Here is an 11,938-nt window from a genome sequence, read left to right on the forward strand (position 1 = left end):
CCTGGAATTTGCTGCTAGGTCTAGATGATAAAGATCTAGGAAAACAGATGAGCTTGAGATATATCAAGTAGGATGTTAATTCCTTAGAAAATCCTAGGAGGACTAAAGCATAAGAACCGGAGGCTCGAGGTCTTGCAGGTTTCACTTCCATTGAATTAGCTCTACCTCATTTCCTAAACTTGCCTCATCCCTCCACCACGGTTCTTACAGCCTCCACCTCTAAGCTCACTCGTTCCGTTGCCCTCGGCAGAAAGTTTATCAATGATAATAGCTGCCCCGCCCAATCTGGAGGGTATTATAATTTATATGTCTTCACAGACTTCAGATCTGCAGGACCTCTGTGGATGCTGGGCTCCTGAGGGTCTCCTCAGGCCTGGAACTTGGTTCCCAGGTTGAGCCCTGGGTCCTGCGCTCCTCCTTAGCTGTAATTCTTCCCTCCTTTTCCCTACATTGGCCCAGTTATAGGGACTGGTATTCCGCCCTGTTCCCTGCTTCTGAGAACTTTGTTCAGACTCCCAACCCAGAGGTTTAAGGAGCCCCATCTCCTTATTTTGCTCTTTTGGTTCTTCTCACCTGGGCTTGGAGCCTTGCTCTACATCCCATCATGGAACATGCTTTCTTCTTGGCAATTTCCCCCTTAAATATAATGAGACCACTTTCTAGTTCTCTATCTTTGTTCTTAAACGTTCTGAGAAAGAACCTTTTTTGAGAAGCTAATGGAAACTCCAGATTCTTTTCCAAGAATAATAAGTGTGTATATGCACACACGCACACATGCATATGCACACATGCTTACATGGAATTTTGTGTGCAATAAAAAGTACATATATCCATTGTTTTTATTAAAATTTCAAAAGATACATAGCACCCTGAGTTCCGCGTATGGAATTCACAGAAGTCTGTGGAACTCAACTCAATAATTCCTCTGTTTAGTCTCTGAATCTTCAGATGAAAAGTTGGGGCCCTGAGGAGGTTAGGAGTAGATCTTTCTTGATGGCTTGCCTAGGTTTATGATGGTAAGAGTAAGCCTTTGCTCAGAATGCTGAATGTTAGATGGTTGACTGTTAAAGGAATCAAAAGTCTATAAACTTGTTTTTCAGTACTAATATATCAATACTCACTTCACTTTCTTTTTTTGGGGGGGGGAAGATTAGCCCTGAGCTAAGTACTGCCCCTCACTTCACTTTCTTGATCATCCTTTCTCTCTTGAATCTTTGGTTTTAGATTTTGACTTTTCCCTATCCCTATTCTGTGTACATTGCTGGACTGATATTTGTGTGACCTCTTTGCTCTAGTCTCTCCAGTTACTTCTGTTTCTAGCAAAACTTCCCTCCTCACCAAAATTATCGTGGACTAGAAATTTATCCCAGATGGGACCGTAGCTTATCTGATAATGTATAAAAGCAGATCTTAATTATTTGAAAATGTGCATTGGTGGACACTGTGACTCTCAGAACCAGACGGTGGGTATATTTAATATTTAATGAGTATCGTACATGTATGTTAGTCATCTTGGGCTGCCATAGCAAAATACCTTAGACAAGGTGGCTTAAACAACAGAAATTTATTTTCTCACAGTTTTGGAGGTTAGAATTCCAGGATCAGAGTGCCAACATGGTCAATTTGTGGTGAGTGTTCTGTTCCTAGCTTTCAGACAGTCATCTTCTTGCTGTGTCCCCACGCTGCAGAAAGAGAGAGATGGTAAGCTCTCTGGTGTTTCTTTTTATAAGGGCACTAATCCCACTATAAGGACCCCACCCTTATGACCTCATGTAAAGCAAATTATCTCCCAAAGGTCTTCAAATACATCACACTGGTAAGTTTAGGGCTTCAACATATGAATTTTAGGGGGACACAATTCAGTCCATAGCAGCATCTCTGAAAGAGGAATGTGGTGAAAGGCATATAGTGGCCAACTCTTCAAGAAAGAATGGTCCTCCAGCTGGAGCTTGTGTGCTAAGAAATGTAGGGGAAAAGAGGGACAGGTGAAAACAACGGAGGGGAGGAGAATAACAATGAAAGAAAACAGGATTTCTAGGAGTAGAATTTCCTTGGGTGCTCCTGTCTGTTTGAAGAATAATCTTCATCAGAATCCAAAGTGGACAGTTTAGGGACCCAACTAGCGAATGTCCCTCTTCCTCCAGAGATGAAAAATGTATTTTGTTTTAGCAAAATGGCCCAGTGTTGGATTTAGGGTGAAAGGTAGAAGAGAAATTCTAAGCATTGGCGTTAAGGGCTATTGAACTAACAGAAAGTAGTGAAGACAAGTGATACCTGAAAAGGTTTGTTTAATGTTATAAACCTGGATCAATCTACCAAGATGGAATCTGCTTGTAATTTATGCCAGCAGGATATCCTTAGTGCCTAGGAATTACTTCCTGGATATCCTTATTCAGTGAATTTCCTTGAACTGCCTTTGTGTGAGTCTAGGACCTCACTGGATAGCAAAGGGAGTCTGTGCTGCTGTAAAGGAGAACTGAGTTTGAGTTGGGATGCTATCATTGTGATAACCTTTTTGCTTATTATCATGAAGGTATTGACAAAAAGTGATCTCAAGACAGTGGTAGACTAGAGAGCACACTGGGCTGACCCAAAATGAGATGCTCCATTGCATCTCAGAAGAATAGTCATAAATTCTGGTAGAATTCTATTGTTTTTCTTTTATGAATTTATTTTTTGTAGGATTGGGGAGGCACTGACCTAAGAATTGCACATCAGGGGCGCTGACTTTCAGACAGTGTCTCCACCACTGGGGAGGTAGTGGTTTAGAGCATGAACCTTAGTGTCTGACAGTTCAGGAATGAATCTGGGCTCTGCCATTTATGGGCTATTGTCACCTTGAGCAAGTTACATGAACTTTTCTAACTAAGCCTCAGTTTCCTAACTTTTCACTTGTGAGGATTGGCTGAGATAACGTAAAGAAAAAGCTGAGTATAGAACTTGGCAATCGCAAAGCTCTGTAATGATAGCTGTTATCAGATTAATAATTCAGCAATGCAGTGATTGACCACTCATGCTTGGAAAGAGTTTAAAAATCACTTTCAAGCTCAGTTTTATTCCACAAACTACATCGCTCATTTGTGATAGCTAACTCTCCCTTTCCTCCTACTAATGGTTATCCATGACTCTTGACTCTACTTCCCCGAAGGCCTAGGAACAAAAGTAGATATGCGCAGCTTTCCTCTCTTTTTCTGTACAGAAATACAGATTCCTGTAAAATTCAAAAAGCACCTGAAATGAGATTTGAATGAGAAACAGCAGCATAATTCACCACTTTGGGAACAATTAACTGATTTTGGTTAAGTATTCTTTTAATTAGACCTGAACATGAAGACCAGGGATATTTTTGTGTGAAATCCTAAACTGACTCAAGATGGAGTCAATTCATTAGGTTTCATTTATTCAGTCTATTTAATTCCCATTTAAAGAAGGGTGTCTGATCTAAATTGGGTTCAGTTATTTGAGTTGTTGCTCAGATCAGGGATTTCAGGCATGAATTGAGAAATATTTCTATATATTAATATATTGAGAAATTCATGTCTGATGAAACAGTATCTCACACAGAACGAATTAAAATCCAATATCTTGCAGGGGAAGATTCCTACCTGGCTCCATGCAGAAAGCCTGTGCATTTAATGGAACATTTGGATAAAAGTAGTAAAGTAGGATTTTACTCTGAGGGGATGAAATAGCCATGGCAGCCATTTCTAATGGTGGGTATTATGACCGAATCTGGTACAGTAGCCAGACCACAAGAGAGGCAAAAATGTTCGACTGTGAATAAGGAAGGATAGTTCTGTTTCACTCTATCCTTTTCCTATTACTTTCTCCCATCCAGATGTGCGGCCTCAGATCAAAATTCTACTTCTATTATACTGTATATGAATCTAATGAGACTCAATAGCTCCATTATGCATTATTTTCTCAACATCTGTTAGCCACAGTTCCTGAACTTAACTTTAAAGCTTTCTCCTTTGCTATTAAAGTCCTATTCATTTGCAATTTTTTCATAACCCAATAAAACCACCCTTTTGCAGCCCAAGTTTAAGGTACTTGTTTGCTTGCCTGAGGCTGACTGTGCAGACAAGCTGTAAGTGTTAACAGGTTATTCTAGACTCTGGATTCATAGTAAAAGTGTTAACACTCTGGATTCATTGTAATCGCCTAAAAACACTAGATGGCACAGGAGAGGTATAAATGGACCAAGGAAAACCCAGCCTTCACACTTTATGTGTTTTTAAAGAATTCTTAGGGTTAAAAAGAGCAACATTTTAGAATACTCTTATATGTACTTTTCTATTAACTTTCCTATTGTTGTTTTAAACTTTATCCTTGGGGTTTTTCAAAACTGGGTGATGTAAGGTAAAATTCTCCTTTCTAGCTTGAAAGCAAATACTTAAAAAAATTCTTGGTTGAGTAGTGCTGTTGTTTCTTTAATTAATCATATAAAACACACATATACATACTATATATGTATAATAATACATACATACTATATGTGTATTATATGTATTTGTTTGTATATGTGCGTGTTATTTTTATGATGAATTAAACTTGTGCTGTTCCAGGAAACTTAGAGATAGTGCACACCATGGTGTGTGTAAATGTGCATGTGACTGTATTTATCATTTTAATTATGTGACTAAATAAATAGAGCTGAATTATGAGAAATACTTTCTAAGAAAAAACATCTACACATAGAAATTAGTGTTATGTAATTTCTATTTTTTTCTCAGTTTTTGGTGAGTACATGTATTCCGGGAAGTTCCTTGTATATTGTGTTTATTAAGCATGAGGTTAATTTATTATTTTCTTTAATGGAAAAATGATAAGATGTGAACGGGAAAGTATATTAAGCAAATACTATAAATTGGGACTCAAAGCTAGTACTGATTACAGCAAGAGTACCATTAGCGTTAATTATAAAAAGTTCTACTCATTCATAGGGAGAATGATACATGTAAACCGTGGTTTAATCAATGGCTTGCCATTTAACAATTGCTCCGATTTAGTGGAGGAAAACTATAAAAAGGAAGCTTACAGTTGGCCATGCTAAAAAAAAAATTTGTACAGAGATAGCTGGCGTGACTATCAAAGAGCGAATAGATTCTCATTTAAAAAAAATACATCTAGATTATTTGAGTTTTTTTGAAAGATTTTTGGGCAATTACTGATAACTTAAAACCTATAGAAGCTGTTTTAACATGTTCTTCCCTAAGCTTTTCCACAGGCTGATTGAGTTCACTGGAACAAAATATTGTTTCCTTATCTGCAATGTGGGGAATATAACACCCACCTTGAAGGGTTGTTTTGAAAATTAGAGATAACACATGTAAATGTATATAAAGTTAAATAGCGTCAGGCTTTGCAGGTTAACAACTTTGTTGATAAATTAGGTCATTGAGAAAGAAACAAAACTAACCAGAAAGACAGAACCACAATATCATTGCCAATCAAAATTTTAAAAAAAGATGTAGAGAGTCCACTATTTCTCATAGTCATCTGTAAAGAATTGATCTGCAATTACTTTAAACTTTTCTGTATTTTATTTTGGGAGGTATGACTGCACAATACATCATTCAATCATATGCAACAGTTATCCTTATGTCTAAAAAAGTGATAGTTATTAAATAGTTTGGGTAGAGGCAACTTACTATATTGAAGAGAGCAGGAGTTTAGGGTTTCACAAGCATGGGTTCAAATTCTGGTCCCACCACTTATTAACTAAGTAACTTTGAATACTTAATTCTCAAGGTCTTATTTTCTTGATTGTAACATGGGATTAATACTGTCTCATCATACAATGTTCCTGTTGGTTAAGTAGGATTTCTCAACCTCAGCACCTCAGCACCATTGACATTTGGAGCTGAACAATTCTTTGTTGTGGGGGTCTGTCCTATGCATCGTAAGATGTTCAGCAACGTTCCTGGATTCTACACACTGGATGCCAGTAGCGCCTCTCGAATAGTTGTGACAACCAAAAGTGTCTCTAGACATTGCCAACTGTCCCCTGAAGGGCAAAACTGCCCCCTAGTTGAAAACCACCGGTCTGTAATACACTGCGCATGAAACTGAGTGAACACTTGAAGAATAACTATTATTACTTTTTAGCTCAGTAATCAGTGATAAGCTTTGACATTAAAGACCTCATTAGAAATTGCCAGAGTTATTGGGGCCAGCTCTGTGGCTGAGTGGTTAAGTTCATGCGCTCCGCTTTGGTGACCCAGGGTTTCACCAGTTTGGATCCTGGGCGTGGACATGGCACCACTCATCAGGCCACACTGAGGTGGCGTCCCACATGTCACAACTAGAGGGACCCACAACTAAAATATACAACTATGTACTGGAGGGATTTGGGGAGAAAAAGCAGGAAAAAAATTTAAAAACCCCCCACAAAACCCAAAAACAAACAAACAAAAACAAATTTAAAGAAATTGCCAGAGTTATCTCAAATCATCTAATTTAGGGACCCTTATTTGAGATAGGAACCCAATAAGAATATTTTCATAAAGTTACTGGTTATACTTGTGGGTTAACTCAATGAGTCAATCCATTCAATCATACTTTAAATCAACTAATTACAAACTGTAGATGGTGTTAAATAATCACTAGGGGCAAAATTATAGTAAATGTCACTTTTATGGAGCCAAATTCTTGAAGGACACATATTAAATTAAAGGCCCTCTTTGTGGGCCTATCAACAGGATGCTGAGCAACAAGGAACCCAGAAGTACTCTTTATGTCTCTGATTATATGGCAATCACTCATCAGGTAATTACTTATTGCACTCTAATTTCAAGCACTGTATTAAGCCCTTGGGAATCACTGCCATTCATTAAGGAGTCTGATGGGGAAGATAGACAAATAAACCAATAATTCAGTGAGATATAAAATATGGACTGCAATTTTTGGAGGGTCTCTGAATCCATTGGGAAAGTAAGGGAAAACTTCATAGAGGAGGTAAAATCCGAGCTAAATGGTGAAAGTGGAGAAAATTAAGCAGTGTGGGAGTTGGGAGGAATGGATATTCTGTATTATACTAGCATGTCAGTAAGGTGTAGAGAATATGGTGTATTTTACTTCCTTCAAGAATATCAATATATTAGATGACAGATGTGATTGAAGGGTCAGGTAGTCAGTTCATGAAATACCTCATACACACACTAAGGAGTTTGGAGTTTATCATGAAAGCTATGGTACCCATTAAATCATTATAAACTGAGGTATGACTTCATTTCATTTGAATTTTAGATCACTCTGGTGTCAAACATAGAAAGGACTGGAGGGGAAAAGCAATATAGAAACAGGGAAACTACTTAGAGGATATTGCAGTAATCTAGATAAAAAATGAGGAAGGCTCGTAACTAAGATAATGATAAGAATAGAAGGCAGCACCAAAAAACACTTAGCAGGTAAACTTGAGAGGAATTATTTACTGATTGTGTGGGGGGAATGAGGAAAACATATTGTACTTACAATGATGACGACTCTTCTGATTTGGGTGATTAGAGAATGGTGATTGTAATTTCAGAAATAGAAGGGAAATAGAAGGGAAGATGCTGGACTTGTAGTGGTGGAGGAGTACAGGGGAAGAGAGATGTTGAGTTCAGTCTTGACCATTTTGAGTATGAGTTGCCAGTGGGACATTTGAGTGGAGAGTCTAATCAATAGTTAGATGGCAGAGCTGTAGAACTAAGGGATGAAGTTGGCCTGGAGATAGAGATATAGGAATTTTCAGGATATAGATAGTAATGGGTGAGTTCCGCCAAAGAATCCAGACCAAGACTTGTACTGAATACAAGTATTAATGGGCACTAATGAGAATGATGGCCATAGAAGACAGCAGATATCCATGAAAGAGTAGAGTCAGAGAACCCAAAAGGAGGAAATAGTTGCAAGAGAGTATAAGTGAAAGAATGCCAATTGAATTGAAGCCATTTATGTTTGTTAGGGCAGTTTGCATGAGAGATCATAGTAGGGTTAAGAGTGGTGGTGGGGGATCTGGGGGAAAAATATGGATAGTGTTTTTCAACAATTTTTATTTCGAGTACCTTCAGTTGGGGTTATTCCTTTTCTAGCTTCCACATGCTCCATCACTTTCCTACTGTCTAGGAGAAGGTAGGAAATGGGGTCAGAGACTTTAGGTCTCAGTGAGGTGAAATAATAAATATATATAGTGTTAGGAGACAGAGAGAGGGAAGAGCAGGCCGTGCATTTTGGTAATGTCTAATACTAACATCTGATAGAATAATTGTTTGAGTGTTGACTGGAACTAATATCAGGCACAAGAATACTGCCTAAATAGAAGTCAGGAATTTGAAGATCTGTGTAGTAGTGGCTATGTCAAACAAAACAGGCTGGTAAACTCTCAAGAGGTCAGTTTAGAAGAAGTTTCTAGAGAATTAAAGAATAATATGTTTTATTGTTCATAATTTAAACACTTTATCATAAGCAGTGTTGTGTGTATGTGTGTGGTCAGTTTTAATCTGTATAGTGGAGGTGGAATGCGGGTAGTTAAAATTTAAAATGACCTAATACAGAATATGCATGCTGGGCCGGGAGCGGGGGGTGAGGGTTTGGCCAGCACTTGAAAAGCTGTAACTGCATCCTCACACTTTGGAAGTGTCTAATCCAAGCTTTCAGCTCTCTTCATCTCAGAACTCCACCAGATGCCACGGTAATGAGAGCACTGGATGTAGAAATGTTTTTTCATTGGTAAAATTAGTTATATTCAAGATGTGTATCTGTGATTGGCTAGGTATATTGGGCTGGGGCTCCTGCATGGGCAGGATTTCAGAACATAGTAGACTTGATAGCCTATATCCCTTGAGAATGACTCTCAGTTTAGGACCCCAAACCCATCTGGTGTGAGTGCACTCATCCAAGGGTTTTTCTTTTCACCTGACTCCTACTGCAGTAGCTGAGTCCTGCCTCTAGGATGTTGCTTTTCTGCTGTGTATTAACCTTTTATGAAGGATACTGTTGAATACCTGAAACTGTAGAGAGCTGCTACCTCATTGAGCCTGTAGAACTAGTTGCATTAGTATTTTTGTGGCTTCCTAATGTTAAAAGTGTGTGCATGGCAGGATTTGGTCTGAAACGTTCATTCATAGCATTATTATACTCAGCATCAAGGCTGAGATATTAGGAGAACTGTTAAAGCTACCGATACTCATCCAAAATAACTCAATAATTGTGAATTACCAAACGAGGTCAGTTTGCAGCCATCTGATACTCATTCCTCTGAATGGGACACTACAAAAATGCTTATTCCTTCAGGTACCTGAGAAAATGTTGACAAGTCAGTGATTGAGCTTTGATTTCCTTATCTAATAGGTCAAAAATAACATTCACCTCATGAATAATAATAGCTAATATTTTCTGAACGCTGTTCTGAGAATTTACATCTGTACATTTGCATTTAATCACCACACCACCTTCTGAAGTAGTTAAAACTACTGTGCCCGTATTTTTGATTAGAAAATTGAGGCACAGTGAGGTTAAGAAACTTATGTGTTCGAGATCACACAGCTAGTAAATAACAGGCCTGACATTATGACCTCAGGTAGTCTGGTTCTAGAGTCCAAGCTCTTAAACACAACCCTCTGTTAACTCCCTAGGTTAAATGAGATAATTTATGTGAGAAATATTAAAGTATCCATCGCTAGATAGACACTCAAATATTGGGCAAATATGAATTGGTCCTAGAATGATTCAACCTTCATGTATACTTATATACTTGTTTTGTTATAGTGGACGTGCATGTGTGAATTAGTCACAGCATTCATGTACAATGTGTAAGTCTGGTACTAGGAAATCACTCAGATAAACTTAACAAAGAAAATATACTTATCAAATAATGAAGTGAATACTTCCTGATTATGCTACAGTGTGCAACTTTACCATGCATGTGTTACATCCACATTTTACTCTGGTTTTATTATTTTTAATAGATCCAGTTTTATTATTTTTAATAGATGCAGTAAAACTTTATTCTTGAACACAGTATTTCCCCAGTTGAAAAATTCTTCAAGGATTTTAATAAAACTTCCTCACTCAGCAATGATTTTTGTTCCAAAAAATTTTCCAGATCTATTAAGAAAAAAAGTCAACTTACCTTTTAGTCAGAAGGTCCTATAAAGCAATCCTGACTTTTCCACTAATTGTCGATCAGACCTTGAAAAGTAGAATTGGAAACAAGGTTATTTTTTTCTGTATACTACCTTCACATACTAATTTTTGCTGACTGAAGTATTTTCTTGGCTAGGTTTCATTGGAACTAGGCAAGAGATTAAAGAGCTTGCTTTTCTTTTCTTTCTTTCTTTTTTTTTTTGCATGAAGAGAAAATACAATGGATTTTTTTCCCGGGTACGTATCAGCTTTAGATAAGTCTTCTGAGATCAAGAACTCTACAAAGGAAGTTAAAACATTGCTTCTGAGTTTTAGAGTTTCTACAAATGTGTTCAGTTCACCTAATAGCATCTCAATAGAGTAGCCAGAGGAATATGGAGGAGAAATAAGCTTTCATTCCGAGTTTTAGAGGCAGGAGGAGAGAATGTTTGTGCCATGTGTTCACTCTTTGGAAAGCAGAGGATGGTCTGTTTGTTGTTAATATTAACATGAATTAATGTTGCTTACTTCCCATCGGAGCCCTCATGATGTAAAGACAGGGTGGGCCAAACTTAGTCCCAAGAAAGATGGGTAAATACTCCAGAGGAGCTATAGACCCAGCATTTGAAAAATGTAAACAGGGATGGAACAGCAAAGCCCATAAGAACGAGGGAGCCTTTCTTTCACCTCTGCCAATGTGCAGTCCAGTTGTGGTGCTTTCTGTGTGGAGAAACACAGAGAGGGAAAATCTTTAATAAGCAGAGCGGATGGGTTTTCTGTGTAAATTGAAGTGATGTGCTATTTTTCTTTTAAATAAAGCATTAAATAAATGTATCATGTTTGTCTCAGTTTATAAAATAGGATTTTAAAAACAAGTTTTTCCTCCTTATGCAGGAATTTGTTGTGTTAAATTCTGTAAACTAAGAAAACGAACAGATCTTCAACAAAGTAGTCATTTGAAGACCCAAAATCTAGGTAGGTTAAAAGTGTAGAAAGGAAAATAAGCAGTAACTTTAACAGTATTTACTGTCATAATGATAGCTAACATTTATGATTATACTTCCTATACATTAGGTATTTTTTGTAACTTTCCAGGAGTTATTTCCTTCAATCAAAGCAACCATATTAATGTCCTTCTCACTTTACATCTGAGGAAGCTGAAGATATTAGGGTTACCTTTCCCAGACTTCATACCTAACTGGTAGAGTTGGGACTTAACCGAATACACATAATACCACTTTCCCTTTAGATACTCTTCTATTCTGAACAAGTATTGGGCACTTTAGTGAACTTTTTCTATGTTCTTCCAGAGGATGCGGAACAGATGACTCCACTTCAGCAGTTTTAGTATCTGAGGAAGACCGAATGCGCTGCACTTGTATTAGAAGCTGGTCACTAAATTTCTATGGCCTGTGTAATGTATTAACTAGAAACTCAACTTACCAAATGTATTTGGTAAAGAAATACATAATAAAGAAATCCTCCTTGTTGGAGTATTATTATGAATTCTTAAATCAAGTCATTTTGGGATTGAGGCAGATTGTATAACTATGCCTATTGAGCAATAAAACTCTCAATAAACTCTGCATGTGATATATGTGAGTAGTTACTAGGGCTTTGAAAAGTGTTTCTTCAAAAGGTTCAAGAGTTAAGGTGGACTGGTGGATGGAAAGAATGGGTTATGAGTGGTCATATGATATGCTCTTGGGCTTTTTGGACTATTGAGAGTCATAGCTCCCTTTTGTTCAGAGATTTTTATCTTTCTTACTTCAGATAGAGTGAAAACCTCTCTTTAGACTGACATCAACCTCTTTAATTTGTCTGCAAA

At 37.5% G+C, this 11,938-nt stretch overlaps 1 long non-coding RNA gene across 1 annotated transcript; it reads left to right on the top strand.

Annotated features, from left to right (window-relative positions):
- Positions 1 to 901: 901 nt before the first annotated feature.
- On the top strand, positions 902 to 11,696 carry LOC106782869 (uncharacterized). Its single transcript, XR_001380221.3, has 3 exons — positions 902 to 1,016; positions 11,005 to 11,085; positions 11,421 to 11,696. It is a non-coding gene; the product is annotated as an uncharacterized lncRNA (long non-coding RNA).
- Positions 11,697 to 11,938: the final 242 nt, after the last annotated feature.

Source organism: Equus caballus, chromosome 2, assembly GCF_041296265.1.
Source record: "Equus caballus isolate H_3958 breed thoroughbred chromosome 2, TB-T2T, whole genome shotgun sequence".
Taxonomy (NCBI): Eukaryota; Metazoa; Chordata; class Mammalia; order Perissodactyla; family Equidae; genus Equus; species Equus caballus.